The following is an 18,214-nucleotide window of genomic DNA, read 5'->3' as shown; positions in this document are numbered from 1 at the left end:
TACCATCTCCAAATGACCTCATATCTACGAAGATGGTAGTATCCCATTAACAATCTGATAATGTTTGTCCTTAAATACATTGAACAGCTATATCTGGTTTCTTTTAAATGTTTCAGAGAGGGAAAAAATGAGATGATGATTTTTCACCAGTTTTTTTTAGTATAAACCAAAGCTAGAAAAGGGTTTTTTTTGGTGGGGTTGGAGTTATTATTTTTAAAGCTTTTTAATTCCACTTGCTTTTTGAAAAATACCCTTAGAAATTCAGCTTCTGACTATTGTGGGAATTAAACAGCTTTTTTCAGGCAATGACTATGGGTAATTGCAATTCAGAATTGAGCAATTCTGAGATTCAGAAGTGGAAGTTAAAGAAGGATATTGCTTAAAATTTACACATGCAAATTAGTTACTTCAATAAATCCACCTTTGTACCGAGTAATGAAGTACAAAGTCAGAGTCTGAGTGAGCACAAATACAATAACTGTCAGGTTTTAAAGTAAAGCTTTTGTCTCAAGAAACATTTTGAGGGTTCAGAATTTATTTTTGCTATGCAGTAAAATGATACATAGACTTTGCACAAGGTCTCCCTGCATCATGTAATCTGGACTGAAGCCCTTGCTCTACTTCATTTCAAATCTCAGATTTCACCTCATGTCCTACCCTATGATGAGCTAGTGTAGCTTCCAGGAACCTAATGAAGACATGCCCATGATGTAACCTGTCTATGTCATGTTCTGAATGAGATCCAGGGCCTATATAAGCATGCCACTTACTCAGTTTCCATAAAAGGGTTGACTAGATTTTTGGCAAGTGTCTGTTCATTGTACATGCACCTACACATGTGCTTTAACTGTGCAATAAGCTAATCAATTGTAGCATGAAGCTTCACAGTCTACAGTGCAATGCTATTAGACCACAAAAAATGAATTTTCATAGATTCATAAATGTTAGGGTCAGAAGGGACCTCAATAGATCATCGAGTCCAACCCCCTGCATAGGCAGGAAAGAGTGCTGGGGTCAGATGACCCCAGCCAGATGCCTATCTAACCTCTTCTTGATGACCCCCAGGGTAGGGGAGAACACCATTCCAGATTTCAGCCACTCTAACTGTGAAGAAGTTCTTCCTAATGTCCAGTCTAAATCTGCTCTCTGCTAGCTTATGCCATTATTTCTTGTGACACCCTAGGGGTGCCTTGGTGAGCAGAGCCTCACCAATTCCCTTCTGTGCCCCCATGATGAATTTATAAGCAGCCACAAGGTCGCCTCTCAACTTTCTCTTGCAGAGGCTGAAGAGGTCCAGGTGCCCTAGTGTCTCCTCATAGAGCTTGGCCTGCAAGCCCTTAACCATATGAGTGGCCCTCCTCTGGACCCTCTCCAGGTTATCCACATCCTTCTTGAAGTGTGGCACCCAAAACTGCACACAGTATTCCAACTGTGGTCTGACCAGCACCTGATAGAGGGGAAGTATCACCCCCTTGGTTCTGTTTGTCATGCATCTGCTGATGCATGATAAAGTGCAGTTAGCTTTGCTGATGACTTCGTCACACTGACAACTCATGTTCATCTTGGAGTCCACTAGGACTCCGAGATCCCTTTCTGCTTCCATGCTACCGAGCAGGTTATTTCCTAGGCAGTAGGTTTGCTGGACATTTGTCCTCCCTAGGTGCAGCACTTTGCATTTTTCCTTGTTAAATTGCATTCCATTGTTTTCTGCCCATTTGTCCAACCTGTCCTGGTCTGCCTGTAGTTGTTCCCTGCCCTCCTGTGTGTCAACTTCTCCCCACAGTTTTGTATCATCCACAAACTTGGACAGAGTACATTTCACTCCTTCGTCCAAGTCACTGATGAAGACATTGAAGAGTATCAGTCCAAGGACTGAGCCCTGCAGGACCCCACTGTCCACGTCCTTCCAGGTATGACCCTTTAGCTAATTTGCCACCCACCAGACTGTATAATCATTCAAGTCACAGCCTCTTAATTGTTCACCAGTATGGGGTGACATACTGTATTGCTTCAGATTTGAGCTCTGGCTCCCCAGCTCCTAATTCAGCTCTAACCATTATTAGAACAGAGAGAGATAATTACTTGTGTTAGTTTGAAATCAGGCAAAAGGCAGGGCAGAGTGGCACCTTAGAGATTAATTAATTCAAAGACACATAAGGTTTTGTAACAACAGCTTATTTTGTCAAATGCTATAAATGGACCTGTAGGAAGCAATGCCACACTGCCCTGCCTTTTCCATTGTTACAACAATTCATGACATGCTTCCCATATGATTAGAACAGGGGTACCAAACTCACTTTGTCCTGCAGACTATATGACACACAGCTGGTCCACGGGCAAGATTAGGTCAACAGGTTTATGGACCCTGGACCTCACGCCCTATGCTGGGTCCAGTGCTTTCAACTCGCACTACAGCTGCTCCAGGATCCACACTGCATGTAACACCTGTCCCAGACCACACAGAGCACCTGTCCCAGTTTCCATAGGACCCATGATGTGCCCCTAGCAATTAGTCCAGAACTGTGCTGCCCTCAGAGTCTACTTCAGCTGCTCCGTGTTCAACGCTGCATGTAGTACTTGTGAATGGGCCCCAGCCCAATTGGTGCAAGCACTATGTGCAGTATGTATTCAGGCGTTCCTAGGGCAGGCATTATGTGTGGTGTGGCTCCCAGAGAGGCCAGGATGGGTGCTGCATGTAGCATGCATCCCAGGCCCTGCCTACTGAGCTAATCCAGATCAATTCAGAACCAAGGGCAGCACCATGGGCCAGATAATGTAGGCCACATTCAACACTCCTGTATTAAAGCTGTTAGAATAATTGGTTTAATTTGCTGGCAATTCTGAACAAGAAGAAAACTTTTGTTTTGAAATTACTCAGAACAAAGCTATTATGAATTTCAGTGAATCAAAGTAGCCAAAGTGTTTCAAGTAAAAAAAAAAAAAAAAAAAAAAAAAAAGCTTTGTTCATCCCCCAAACTGAAATATTCTGTTTTGGATTCAAGACAGTAGTCCTTGACATTTCTAATCCTGTGGTCTCCCAGACCAGCAATCACATAACCTAATCCCCTCACAGTCTGATCCTGTCCTTTCCCCTTACATATGTTATCATGGGAAGCAGAAAATAGCATACACACAGCACTGCATCTGTGTTAACTACCCTGCCCACAGAAGCCCACAGCATCTGAAGACAGCTTTGATGCTTCCCATGCCAGAGTTAGCGCAAATAAAAAAGAGCCCAGATTTGTGACAAAGAGGGGGGCAGCCAATTGCTCTTCAGGCAACTGGTTAGAACAATGGAGTTATCAGATACAGTTATGCCATATTAAGAGTCCATGAGATCTCCTCCACCTTGGTTCAAGAAACACCTAGCACTGACAAGACTTCTTGGTGCTGAGCAATGGCATACAGATCCAAATCCACCTCATTCATAAGTACAAGCAAAAATTGTCCATTGTGATCTAATGGGCATAGCACTGGATCAGGACACTGAAAACCTGATTATGCCATGTTTGACCTTGGGCAAGTCACTTTCCCTCTTAATTCTTCAATTTCCCTATCTGCTACATGGGAATACAGACCTTCCTTGTGACTATGAGATCCATTAATGGAGATCTAATTAAAAAGCACCATGCAAGAGCCAGCTACTGATGATATTATATTCCCTTCCCAACTTGCAACAGTAGGTCTTCACGTGATGTGTGTTGTAGCACAGGAAGGACAGATAGGGAATTTAACACCTGAACTCCCTAAAAAAAATACAGCTTTTCATGCAAGATTAACTTGAGAGAAAGGAAACAGGAATAACATTTGATTTGACATTACATTTTTCAAAGTGCTGCATGCATATTAAACCAGTACCTATAGAGATTAAATCCACACCTGGTAAAAATAGACTCTGAAAGCAGAACAATTTTTAATAGATTTTTTTCAAATTTTTATATTGGAAATCAAGTTAATTGTTATATTATGCTCTATCTATCCTTCTTGTTAATCTCCATTCCCCAAGGGAAGTAGTTGCAAAAGAGTTAGGATATTGTTTTTATCAAATAAATTCTGTTATGTATTAGAATCTGGGAATAAGGTCTAGCTTTCAGCCTTCCCGTCTCTTACATAAGCAAGAGCCAAAGGTCACATTCTTATGCTGTTTTTAGATATAATATGTACCTGAGCTTACATGTATATTTTACAACACGTAACAACTAAACTCTGAAAAGTGTGAATTAAAAATCAAGGGTGTTTCATCAAAAGACACACTTTACCTACCATCTGTAGTGGCCACTCTTGAAAAGCCATGTAGCAATACTTAATTTACATCACACACAAATGATTACAAACACACATTTTAATAAGATGACTTACCATGGCGCTCCTATGAGACTTCCTCCAACCTCTAATAGCCTCATCTGGTCCTCCAGTAAAACAGTAAACACAAAACACTAAGCCCCTGGGCTATAACAAACTAAACCATCCGGTCAAAACCACGTTCTATCCCTACCGGGAAAATACTCCAACTCATAGCGGCAACCAGGGGATGCTCCTGCAATCTATCTTCTCCTTTCTCTCTGCACGGGCTGAGCTCCCCCCTCCTTGGCCACTGGAGGGGAACTGCCCTCCTGGCCTCATGCTTGGGTTTAAGAAGGGGCCAAGCCCTTCCCCTTCCTGTCAGCTGATTCCCTTGGTTCCCCTAACAACCACCACCTGTGCTGCCCTGGTGACCTTCTCACCACTAGGGGTCTCTCCTGAGCCATTTCTGCTTTTAGGTGCAGGGCACCCAAGTGCCCTGTGACAGTGCTGCTCAACTGGAGGGTCTGAGCAGATGTGCTGATCTAGGCAGTCATTACGGTCTAGTTCAGTGCTGCAGGGAAGGTGGAGGCATTGCTGCTCATGGCACACGTCAAGGGAGTAATACTGCTGACTAGTGGGAGCTGTGATATAGGGGTAGAGCAAACGCAGCCAGATACAAGTTGCATGCTACTGTTAAATGGCCTGTCAACAAAAATTGCCAAAACAAAAATGCCAGCAAGAAGTGCTTTGGCTATAAATACATTGCCATTCTTAGGTCTATAGTTAGCTGGTGAATTTAGAACTACCTGAAGTTTCCCAAAGAAAGAAAGAGAGGAAGACTTTTTAAATCTTTACTATAAAAATATATATATTTTTTACAAAGGTAACACTTGTCAGGAACAAAAGCACCATAGCATCAGAGATTAAATCCCCTCTCCTGCAATCTCCTCCATAAGGTTATACACTGAGGACCAGTTGTCTATCTTCCACTTTTCAGAGTGCCTTCTCAATGGCCCAGCATGTCAAACTGGTCCACATTTTGTTTTAAGTGTCCAAATTCAAATGTGGCATGCACTCACACCAAGAAACAGAGGAATAGGAAGACATCATCAGAGCTAGCTCCTGTGAGCCAATGTTTCAGAATTGCCATCTTGGCTTGGTCCAGCAGGAAATTGGCCAGGCAGATCACGTTCCCCGTAGTCACTCAGTACAGAATAAAGAAGATGTACAGTCTTGAAAAAGTCCAAGCCCAATGTGTCAAAGAGGTTGCTGAGGGCACAAAGAGGGCACATAGAGGGAAATCCAGGAAGATATAGACAAGAATCTCCTCCACCTCCTTATAGAAATGGGAGGTCACTGATGTCATTAAGCAGTGGCCAAAAGTGCCTGTGGCCAGGGCCCTAGGTAACAGCCACCACTGGAGACCACCAGTTCTGTGAGTGATGGATACCTTGTACAGGGTGCACCAGGCTGGACAGGTTTGCTCTGGTTTTGTTACCACTAGGCATCATTTGCATGTTATGTCAGGGTGGGCAGCAAACACACAGGCATGATGTACTTTGACTGTCCATATGTACAGTGCCTTCCCAGACAGGATCTCAAAGCGGATCCCACTACTGTTCTCACTGAGCATGGGGAAGGATAACAGGGTACTGGGTCTGCCACTTTCATCATTGTCCACAGCTCGAGAAATAGGTTAGAATGGGGACAGTCTGTCTAGCCAGCTGCCATTGGAGAGGAGGTGGTCCTCCAGGGCAGCAAGCGCAGCCACAGGGAAGGCAGCTTTCACTTCAGCTAAAAGGTACATAGCAGAACAGGCAGAGGGCAAGCCCAGCCAGGACTTTTGCTGAGAGGGAGTGAAGGAGGAAGGTCAGTCTTAGCTGTAGCTGTTATTTTAATCATATTATTCCATTAAGCATTCAGAAATGCAAGCATATAAAATGAAATGCATCATAACATTCATTGATATTTTTGCTTTCTGTTTTTCCCCTTTTTTGTAATTCAATGGATCTAATTTTTATAACACTAACAGAGTTCAGTTTCTTGATGGATACTTCCAAGATGCCAGCACACCCTACACAAGTATAACCTTTTATTGGCTCTAGCTAAAATCCTGAACAATGAAACTAGCCTGAGAGAGAGAGAGCTGACAACCCCTTTTAGAGAGTACTGGCAGCCGTAAGAAAGAGACCTTTATCCAGTTGCAGTTGCCTATGTGACTTTGCAGTTTAAGCCAAAATGAAAACATATATTATGACAATAAATGACAGAGTAGTATGTAAAAGTCTCCTGAAATAACTAGTGTGCGTCCTGGGAAAAGAAGTATATTTGAACTTGTTTAAATGACTACTTTAACCTTTCTGTAGAGTCTATACAACCTCCATTAGTCACATATGCAGAAATGCAACTTGGTACAAGGATGAAGTCATTTACCAGTAATTTTTATATATTAAATGTCACAGATTGTTATGGCATCTAAAATTAATTTTGAACATATGAAAAATAGGGAATCTTCTGCCAATACTAATGGTCATTAGTTTGATTCTGACTGCTAGTCATTACCATCAGTAAAGGTACATACTGACATATAGGTGAAGCGAACTGATTAACTCAGTCCAGCTCTCAGTGCACTAGTCCCCATATCACTAGAACAGGCACTATTCAGCAAGCTTGTTATGCAAAACAACTCCAATCTTTCAATATTCAAGGACAAGTGCAAAGTCCTGCACCTTTGACAGAATAATTGGGACTAGATCCATTGCAAAAGAAGTTTGTGCGTTCTTCCGATCAAGAGGAGAAATGCATTCTCCTGCAAATGTGTTTCACAGAAAATGGGAATCAGTTACAGCTTCCTCCTGTAAAACAGTTTTTTTTAGCAGCACATTTGGAGGCTTGGGGTCCCCCAGTTCACAAGGTGTGAAACAAGGTGACGACTTCAAATATGCATCATTTTTATCTCAGGCTGTTGCAAAATGAAGTACTGTTTTCCAGTGCAGTGCACTCACGCTCTCTCAGAAACTTAATTCATTTCAAAAAAGAAATCTTATGACCAAATAGGTTCCTGTCTAGAATAAATGTAGACAATTCAGTGAAGTATCTGTTAACAGATATCCCTTTCACCTGCCTTTTAAGTAACTAAATTTGTTCAACAAACATTAATATTCATGTTAGGAATAGCTTTGAACTGTTTATACTGGATACCCAGTTTTATCATTCAAGATATGAACTACATTTTTCAAGCTTTTTTATTAATCTCCAAAGGTATCTGGTTTCTGTCCCTGATCTGATGCCTTAAGCTTTATAAAACTTTTTTCTCCTTTTGCCAGAAAATTGAGTTTCTTATTTAAAGAAATCCCTATTAGTGGGCCAAAATTTGCATTATGCTGACATTGCTAGAAACATAACTGCAAATTCTTTAAGGCCAGGTACAGATGTTCAGAAAGTGCAAGGAGAAATTAATCTAAATTATGCAGTTTTCTGTAAGCAGTGTAGCTTAGCTCAGTAGTGAACAAAATACACACCTGCCAGCATGTTGCTGTTTTCAAAATGGAAGGGGAAAGAGAACAGGGAAGTTTGGTCAGGTGTGGGGGGGTTTAATCCTGACTGGAGAGTGGGGCAGGTGTATGGACCTCCCCTCCCCCAGGTGAGGGTCAGATCCAAGACTGTAATGCAGACATTCCCCCCCCATGAACCTAAACTGAAATCTCATATTTAAGGCTTTATCCCTTTTTGACAGAAAGTGATTTTTGAATGAGCTAGGCAAGTCCAAAGAGTTTTTGCTTAGATATGAGAACTAACCTAAGTCTCAGGCAAACAAACTTGGTTTGAACAAGACACTGTTAGCATTAGGACATTACAAAATACTTCTGAGTGTAAGCAGCTTCTTACTGCATCAGACACATCTGAAATCATTTTGGAGAATGCCCAATGGAGAGAGTAGATATCATGGATTATAGATACTAAAACCAAGAAATACAGTTTATTTTTCGGTTACTTTTTCCCCACAAAAGTCTTCAGATTAAGAAAGTGGAATGCTATTAAAATATTTTTGGGCATGATTTTGTTTCCTAATTTACACCCACATACATAACTGGCTCTTATTCTTATTTTCTTTACAGGTGTATAGAACTCAGCAACTTCACCTGATAAGCCTCAGTTGGCTTCATTCCCCTGAATGTGCTGTCTTCTCTCTCCTCCTTCTCCCAAACTGTAGATTTTTTGTATATTTGCAACTGCTCTTAATCGTTACTCAGATGGGTAATTGTCCCAGTGATTTCCCCAGCTCAGTCAATTTCTCCAATGCATTGCAAAGAGGCAAAACAAGAACAGGCTAGAGATGAACTTTACAGAGCAGTAGTTTTCAACCCTTTTTAATTTGTGTACCACTAATAAAATTCAAATGGAGGTATGGACCTCTCTGGAAATTTGGAATGGGAGGTGCAGACCCTTTTGAATTGTAAGCTCATATACTTTCGATTGATCATAGTCATCTTTTGTGGACCCCATAGACATAGTCCATTAACATAGCAAGGATCCATGGATCACAGATTGAAAAATCAATGTTATAGAGTAAACAGCACAGTACAAAGACCCACTCCTGCACCACTTGAAATGAAGATAAAAATTACCCCAATTTCAGATTTAAGTGCTATTACAGTTCAAATCTTGCATGTGACTGAATGACTGAGATGCATTTAACCGCTCCCCTGCCCACCCACCTGCCCACCAAAGTTCACTTCACTATCCATTACACCACATCAGAAAACACACACTGGGTAGTCTACACAAGGTGCTCAACTGTTTAGTAGCATAGTTTACTGCAAAGTAAGCACATGCATCTACACGTGATCATGCTTACTATATAGTAAACCTCGCTAATCATGAGTAAATTTGCCACCTACAAATGCATGTAGCAAGTTTTATTTTCAAGTTGTAACTGTGCAGTAGTGCTTGTGCAGATGACTGGGAGCAAATCTGCTCCTGGTCAACCATCCACCAGGGGGCAGGAGATTGCTCCCTGCCCCAAGGAGCTGCCTGCTATATCCCCCTGCCCTGGCAGCAGGGAGTTCCAAGTGGCAGAAGGGAGCTCCCTGGCAGGAGCCAGCTCCTGGCACTAGGAGCTCCACGCTGGTGTAGGCTGAGGAGTGTCTTCCACACCCAGTTCCACGAGTGTGGAGCTGGGTGGGGAACAAGCTGGGGAACATCTAATCCCTGATCAAATGCATGTGTAGATGCACACACTAGATGTGTCTATATGAGACACTTTACTATGTAGTAGAGCAAATTACTGCACAGTAAGTGTCACCATCGGCATATGCAGATGTTTACTACACAGTAAATTGCTCTCGTCAGGAGTTAATTTGCTATTTGTAAATATAAAAAGCAAATTAATTCCCAAATAGTTACTGCACAGTAATGCATGTGTAGATGCTGACCAGGAACAAATTTGCTCCCAGTCAGCCCCACCACCAGGGGCTCACCCGCAGCCTAATCCCAGGGCCACTGGGCTGGGAAATTCTCTAGCCTCAGGGCTGGAACAGCTATTTGCCTGCCCCAACCCCAGGTGCTTAAAAACCTGTGGGAATGCTGGGGCCCAGAGCCACCTGCAGCCAGCCTCTGGCCACTGGGTTCCACAGCAGAGGCCCCAGCCAGCTGCAGCTACCTGCCCAGACCACACTGCTGATGTCAGCCCAGCACTCATGCAGAGGAGACAAGTTCTGGCCTAGGCTAGACCACTGCCCTATGATGGGACTGAGGTGAGGAGGATGCTGCAATGCTCCACGGGATGTTGGTGGAATGCAACCTACCATGAGTCACAATGGGATATGATACAGCTGTTTGTTACAGCACTCTGGTGCTGAAATCTGATACCATATCAGTCCAGCTGTATCTTAGAATGGGATTTTTACAGTGCTCTGTGTGTCCCTCTTTGACTGGAAGAAGGCCAATGTGGTGCCCATCTTCAAGAAAGGGAAGAAAGATGACCTACAGGCCAAAAAAATTGACTTCAATCCTTGAGAAAAAATTATCAGAGAAATTATTCTTGACAGGCTAACAGAAGGCAACATTCTGAGTGAACCAGCACAGATTTGTTGTGGATAGGTCTTGCTTGACCAGTCTCATTTCCTTCTATGACCAGGTAGCATCACCTGGACAAAAGGGAAGAGGTTGATGTCATATATTTGGATTTTTAAAAAGCCTTTGACCTAGTGTCCTGTGATGTACTCATGGAAAAATTGGGCAACTGCAGCCTCAACTACTCCACAGTCCGATGGCTGGGGAACTGACTCTGAGGTCAGACCCAGAGTGTGGTAGTTGACTGAACTAAATCAACATGGCACTCAGTGACCAGTGGTGTCCCCCAAGGTTCCATTCTCAGACCTGTACTCTTTAAGTGTCTTCATAATGCACAAGCTAATTCTATTCCATCTCAGAGGGCAAGAGGGCACAGCAGCCCCCTGGCTCTCCAAGGATCTAGCAGAACTCTTGAGGCTAAAAAGAAAGGCCTACAAAAGATGGAGAATGGCATTCACTTCCAAGGAGGATTATTCTGCTCTGGTCCAGTCCTGCAGGGAGCAAACCAGGAAAGCCAAGGCTGCAACTGAACTCCAACTAGCTTTAAGCATCAAGGACAATAAAAAGTCCTTTTTCAGATGTGGGGAGCCAGAGGAAAAGCAAGGGCAACATTGGACCCCTGCTGAACCAGATAGGGCGACTGACAACTCATGCCCAGGAAAAAGCCAACCTATTAAATGGGTACTTTGCATCAGTCTTCCATCAGTCCCATGAGACACCCATACCCACCACAGGACAGGGTGGTCTGGGTGAGGGAGATCCTCTGCCCTCCATTAATGCTGACCTCATGAAGGAACACCTTGAGAGGCTGGATACCTTCAAGTCAGCCAGCCCTGACAATCTACACCTTAGGGTACTCAAGGAGCTGGTGAGCATCATAGCCCAGCCTCTAGCACAGATCTTTGAAGACTCCTGGCACTCTGGTGTAGTGCCTGAAGACTAGAAGAAGGCCAACGTGGTGCCAATCTTCAAGAAAAGGGAGGAAAGTGTAGCCAGCTAACTATAGGCTCATCAGCCCGACTTCTATCCCAGGGAAGGTCTTAGAAAAGTTTATTAAAGAGGCCATCCTTAATGGCCAACATCCTGAGAGATAGCCTGGAAGATGCCAACATCCTGAGAGATAGCCAGCATGGATTTGTTGTGGGTAGGTCTTTCTTGACCAATCTCGTTTCCTTCTATGACCAAGTGACCTATCACCTGGACAAGGGAGGAGAGATTGGTGTCCTACATCTTAACTTATAAAAAGCCTTCAATCTGGTATCCTATGATCACCTCTTGGCAAAACTGGCCACTTGTGGCCTTGGGTCCACCATGATCCGCTGGCTCGGAAATTGGCTCCATGGTCGGACCCATAGGGTGCTAATTGATGGAAGTCGCTCATCATGGTGCCCTGTGACCAGTGGGGTCCCTCAAGGCTCTGTCCTTAAACCCATATTGTTCAACACCTTCATTAATGATGTGGACACTGAAGTCAGAAGTGGACTGGCCAAGTTCGCTGATGACACCAAACTTTGGGGCAAAGCAAAGCATTCACACCAGAAGACAGGAGGGCAATCCAGGCTGACCTGGACAGGTTCAGCAAGTGGGCAGATGAGAACCTGATGGTATTTAACACCAAAAAATACAAGGTTCTCTGCCTTGGGAGGAAAAACCTGCAGCATCCTTATAGGCTGGGCAGTTATACGCTGGCTAGCGCTACAGAAGAAGGAGACTTGGGGGTCATCATTGACCACAAGATGAACATGAGCCTGCAATGTGATGCTGCAGCTAGTAAAGCAACCAAAATGCTGACTTGCACCCATAGATGCTTCTCAAGGAAATCCCGAGACGTCATTCTCCCCTTGTACTCGGCCTTGGTGAAGCCGCAGCTGGAGTACTGCGTCCAGTTTTGGGCTCCACAATTCAAAAAGAATGTGGAGAAGCTTGAGAGAGTCCAGAGAAGAGCCACGCGCATGATCAGAGGTCAGGAAAACAGACCTTATGACGACAGGCTGAGAGCCACGGGGCTCTTTAGCCTGGAAAAGAGCAGGCTCAGGGGTGATCTGATGGCCACCTATAAGTTTATCAGGAGTGACCAGTATCCGGGGGAACATTTGTTCACCACAGCACCCCAAGGGATGACAAGGTCAAATGGTTATAAACTACTGCAAAACCATTTCAGGCTGGACATAAGGAAGAATTTCTTTACTGTCCAAGCCCCCAAGGTCCGGAACAGCCTGCCATTGGAGGTGGTTCAAGTACCTACATTGAACACCTTCAAGAGTAAATTGGATGCTTATCTTGCTGGGACGCTATGACCCCAGCTGACTTCCTGCCCTTTGGGCGGGGGGCTGGACTCAATAATCTTCAAAGGTCCCTTCCAGCCCTAATGTCTATGAAATCTATAAATGATCTGGACACTGATGTAAAAAGTGGACTGGCCAAGTTTGCTGACAACACAAAACTCTGCTAAAGAGTGTCCACACTTGAGGATAGGCTGGTGATCCAGGCCAACCTCAATAGGCTTGCAAGGTGGATGGATGAAAACCTGATGGCATTCAGCATGATGACATGCAAGGTGCTCCAACTCAGGAATAAAAACCCACATCACACTTATAGACTTGGCAATGCTACACTCACTAGCACCATGACTGAAAGAGACTTGGGGGTCATGATTGACCACAAGATGAATATGAGCCACCAATGCAATACCTCAGCTGGCAAAGTGAACAAAACTCTGACTTGCATCTACCAATGCTTCTCAAGTAAGACCCAGGATGTCATCCTCCCTCTGTACTCAGCCTCAGCGAAGCCACAGCTGGAGTACTACATCCAATTTTGGGCTCCCCAATTTAGAAGGACATGGAGAAGCTTGAAAGAGTCCAGAGAAGAGCTGTGCACATGATCAGAGGGCAAGAGAACAGGCCTTATGAAGAAATGCTGCAAGCTTTGAGACTTTTCAGCCTGGAGAAGCACAAGCTCAGGGGTGACTTGTTGATAGCCTATAAGTACATAAGGGGTACGCATCAGGATGTGGGGGAACACCTGTTCACCAGAGCACCCCAGGGAATGACAAGGTTCAATGGTCACAAACTCCTGCAAAACCGTTTTAGGTCGGACATAAGGAAAAACTTCTTTATTGTCCGAGCCCCCAAGGCCTGAAACAGGCTTCCCCCTGCAAGCACCTACTCTGGACACTTTCAAGAACATTTGGATGTTTATCTTGCTGGGATCCTTTGACCCTATCTGACTTATTGCCCCTTGGGCAGAAGGCTGGACCCAATGATCTTACAAGGTCCCTTCCAGCCCTAATGTCTACAAGATCTATGAAATCCTGACCATCTGTTTGGTTATGGTTGTAGAACGTTTTCTATGTACCTACAGTGCAATGCGTCACTTGTGTTCATGGCCATGGGGCCTAGTTTTGGAAATTTTATACACATAAGCAGCCCTATCAAGCAAGCATTAAATTCGAATAATAGATTCCAGAATCAGGCTTTTCAGAAACAAAATGTAAAGTTTCTATCAATTCTTCCATTAATATTTATTATAAGTAGAGCAGGTCTGAACTGAAAATTTATTTTGTAGGACATTTAAAAATTTTAAAGTTTGCTTTTCAATACTATCTGGAACCTAAAGATTTTTAAAATTTCAAAGAAACTGTTGTTGCTTCTGTTCATTTTTTGTACTTCTACATTGTTTCATGATTCATACAGTAATGAAACAGTGTGACACATAATCTATGACACTAATGAGACACTTTGAAACATGTTATTTATAAAGTAAACAAACTCAAAATAAACTCATTATTTTATTTATAAAATAAATAAATAGCCATGCACAGGGAAGAGCTGCTATCTGTAGCCTGCATGCTCTGGGCAGGGGTGCACAAGCAGAGGGTTGCAGCCCTGCCCCTATGCCAGACCAGGCTCTCACCGCTGCAAAGAGCCAGAGCAGTAGAGCTGTGTGAAGCTTCAGTCCCCAGTTCAATTCGGCAGAGATTCAATCCAATTCAGTGGCCGAATCTCTGAATCCAAATCAAATCCAATGACCCATTTATTCTCTCCGAATCAAATCTGAACCCTCCAAATCGATTCTGAAAAATTTGAGAATTTGGATATAGTCCCAGCTTTAAATGTTTTTTCTACATACCTCAAGGTACCAGGTGGCTCATGAATGCTGAAACAGTGGGGCAGATGGAGCATCCCACAGGAGCACGGGGCAGTCCCCAGCATGCTCCACAGCAGACCCACAAGTGGACCAGAAGTACTTCCAGGCCACTTCCAGGTCCACCGGAGAGTGCATGGGGGATCCCCCTGCACCCCTCTAGCTCAGCAACTGGTGCCTCCTCAGCCTGGGGCTACACCCAGGGCCCCCCTTCATGCAATCACCAAGCTAGGGAGAGTGCGGGGGGATGGCCCCCAGTGCACTCCCTGGTGGACCTGGAAGTACTTCCAGTCCACTTTCAGGTTCATTGCCGAGCATGTGGAGGACCCTCCCACACTCCTATGGGCTGCTCCATCCACCCCAGCATTGTAGCGTTCACAAGCCATGCTGGTACCTGAAGGTATGTAGAAAAACCTTTTAAAGCTGTGTCTATGTCTGAATCGCTGATTCTCCAAATCAGCATCGAATCTTCAGATTCGGATTGAGTCAAATCAAATCAGGGACAGTGATCTGAATCAATGAATTGAATTACTGTTCCCAATTCAGGCCGAATCCAAATTGAATAGGACCTGCTTTGCACACCTCTATGGGGCAGAGCCACAGTCCCCTGCTCAGAGCATGCAGGCTACAGATCGCAGCTCTGCCCTGGCTCTGGAGTAAGCTGTCCCCTTTGCAAAATCCCAGTGGCTCCAGAGCAGCCCTCTGTCCTGCTCTGCTGCACATGCTGCAGCTGGGGTCTCCATGGAGACTGGCCCATCATGCGGACAGAGGCTGCTGGAAAATGGAGTCCAACTGCTGGCTGGGTAGTCCATCGTGCCCACCCCTGCTCTAAAATGTCACTATTAGAAAAGCACCTGTGGATCAGAAGTGCAATCCCAGAGGAGAGTTGTAGACCACCCTGAATCTTGAATGTTGATCACAAGCCCTGAGCGCGTTCAAGTTTTCTCAATTATTCAGCTCCCCTCCTGAAACCACATCCTCTCTCACAATTGACCACACTCCCTGCCTTCACAGAATATTACCAAAAATTGTGAAATGATGTAGCGCTCAGCCCAGAAGCCACCATCAAGGGCAGAAGTCTGATGTTCCCCATTAAGGAAGAGCAGCAGGCTCTGACAGCATTTCAAATCATCAGCAAAAAGTCCTGTAGTGTTTCAGATCATTAGCAAAAAGGAAAGTCCTTTATATAATTGTGAAGTCTTGAAATAGAGGTTCTTTTCAGAACCAGGCAGTGCTGTGTAGTTTTTCTCCAAAAGACCAGCTGACCTATTCAGAATTACAGTACTCTATGGGTATTTTTTCTCCTGTACTGTAGTCATTCCAACAACAACAAGCATAATTATGTGCTGTGCAAAGGAAGCCAGAGTGGAGTACTGTGAGGGTACGGTTAGGAAGTAGGGAGAGAGGTGAGGCTGTGAACTTAATATAGCCAAGGACAAACCTCAAGGCACTGGTTGCAGGGACGTTCATGAGCTCTTGTATTTGCAGTTATGTTTCTTGTGTTTGTGTTCATGTTCTTGAGGTCTGCTTTTTTTGGTTTGTTTGTGGGGGGGGGTGTTTAATATTTCAGGGGACTAAGAAAGATGCAGATAGTCATATGATTGGAGGCCTTACATGTTTAATACATGGTAAATGCTGAACTTCTGATAAGCACCAACAGCAGAATTTCATTTCACTTTACAAGTTGAAATGGCAGTTACCTAGCTTTACATGGCATTTCTGGCACTTATGCTAGCTTGCAATTCCATTACCTGTGCAGTGTGGAGACAAGCATCCTTACAAGCTAAGCATGTGAAGTAGGTCACACAGTGGCAAAACAGGCTAGGGATACGCATATTTGAAAGCATGTCCTGAAAAAATGGGCGGTCTCCCATATTTTAACCCCAGTAGCTTATTGGTTATGGTACTTGCCCTGGAAGAGGGACAGTCAGGTTCTAGGACACCCCCCACCCCCCCAAATACTCAGAGGGGGTTTAAAAATAAATAAATCTTGACTTGTTGGCACAGTACACTAGCCACCAAGCTACAGGTCAGGCATTATCCAGTCCCCTCTACAGCACTCCTTTTGAAGGTGAATTTTGCCTTTAATAGTCATTGGATAGAGAGCAGTGGGGAAGTTTCTCCCTCCTTGGGAACAAAATTCTCAGCTAAAAACTTAGAGTCTGCTTCCTTCCAGAGCAGTACCCATCTTACTCAGCTTCTGACTTGTTTGCTACTTCTGACCTCATATGATCAACAGGAGGGTTGTATGAATGGTGAGTTGTATGAGTTTCCTGGTGGCTACAGCAAAGTAAAGGGCATATAGAGTAAAACAATTTTTCCCAGAGCTTTTTCAAATATGTCGTAACAGGAGATCTGATCTTTAGTATTTCTGTCCCGAGTGACTGAAATACCACAAAATAAAATTAAAAGCTCCCATGATATTTCAACCCCATAAATAGCTTTCTGAGAGGAAAAAAAGGCCCATGAAAAAATAAATAGGTAAAAATATTAAGTTACTTGGCTTAAACTTCACATCTTGCAGAACCTTAATGAATTGGCCTATTTACACAAAAATTATTCTGATTATTTTCTGAACCTATCCAGTTCTCACTGGGAAAAGCCCTTCCTGAGAGAGTGCTGAATTGTCTGTTTTTTACTACACAAAAATATCACAGCAGACTGAAAATTTCTCACATTATTTTGTTTCTTCCCTTTTCTAGCCACAATTAGGAAGGTCAGAGCCATAAAAAATGGAATATAACTTCTTGAAAAACAGAACTAGATACTTCTCAGTATCAGAAAAGATATACACAACTACTAAATGACTATGCAGTAACTGAAGTTACTGTGCAGTAGCGTCGCGGAATGGGTTTTAGGCGCTGCTGACTGTGCAGTAGATCGTTACTACTGTGCAGTAGCGTCACATCATGCTTCGTGTCATGTGATGCTACTGCGCAGTAGTGAGCTACTGCACAGTCAGCATCTCATGTAGATGTACCCTGTGTCAATTATTTCAACATCTAACGAATGATCATTTTATGATATAATAATAAGTAAGCAGGCATTTGCAATACCATATATATTAGCATATTTCATCTGTGGAATTTTTGAATCAGGGTAGCATGCTAAAAACATTTTTATAACCCACTGTAAATTATGTACTATCCAGGTTTAAAATCATCATCTAAAAATCTTTTAGTAGATTTCACATTTTTCATAGTTCAAGAAATATGTCAGGCCTTTTATAAATCCTTGGTGGCTTTTATTTATATATAACTACTTTATTAAACTCAAAAAGTACATTATTTACAGTGGGTTATAAAAATGTTTTTAGCATGCTACCCTGATTCAGTATAATATTTGCACCACTTTAATGGTGTTGGTGCTTGCATGCTTCAGCAGCATATTGCGCATTAATTCCAGCCTCTGTAGGAAATTCAGCAGCGTAATGTGCCTTAAGTGACTTGGGGCGCAGCAAACTAAAACTCATTCAAAGGGTTTTAGTTTGCTGCTCCTGCAATCAGAGTGAAGCACCAGGCTCTACAGGAAGCCCTGCAGGCAGCCTGGTAGCAGCCCAGGAAGGCAGGCACCATCCACGAAAAGCGGTGAGCCTGATCTCCCCACCTCCCCCCACTCCCAAGCTTGCCTGCCTACTTGAGCTGCTCAGGAGCCCGATGCTCCCCCACCCTTGGCTGCAGTGCTCCCCCAGACTATCCGAGCCAGGTGC

This window comes from Crocodylus siamensis, chromosome 5, assembly GCF_052110815.1.
Source record: "Crocodylus siamensis isolate JL-2025a chromosome 5, ASM5211081v1, whole genome shotgun sequence".
NCBI classification, from domain to species: Eukaryota; Metazoa; Chordata; order Crocodylia; family Crocodylidae; genus Crocodylus; species Crocodylus siamensis.
Note: the sequence above shows the minus strand (reverse complement) of the source record.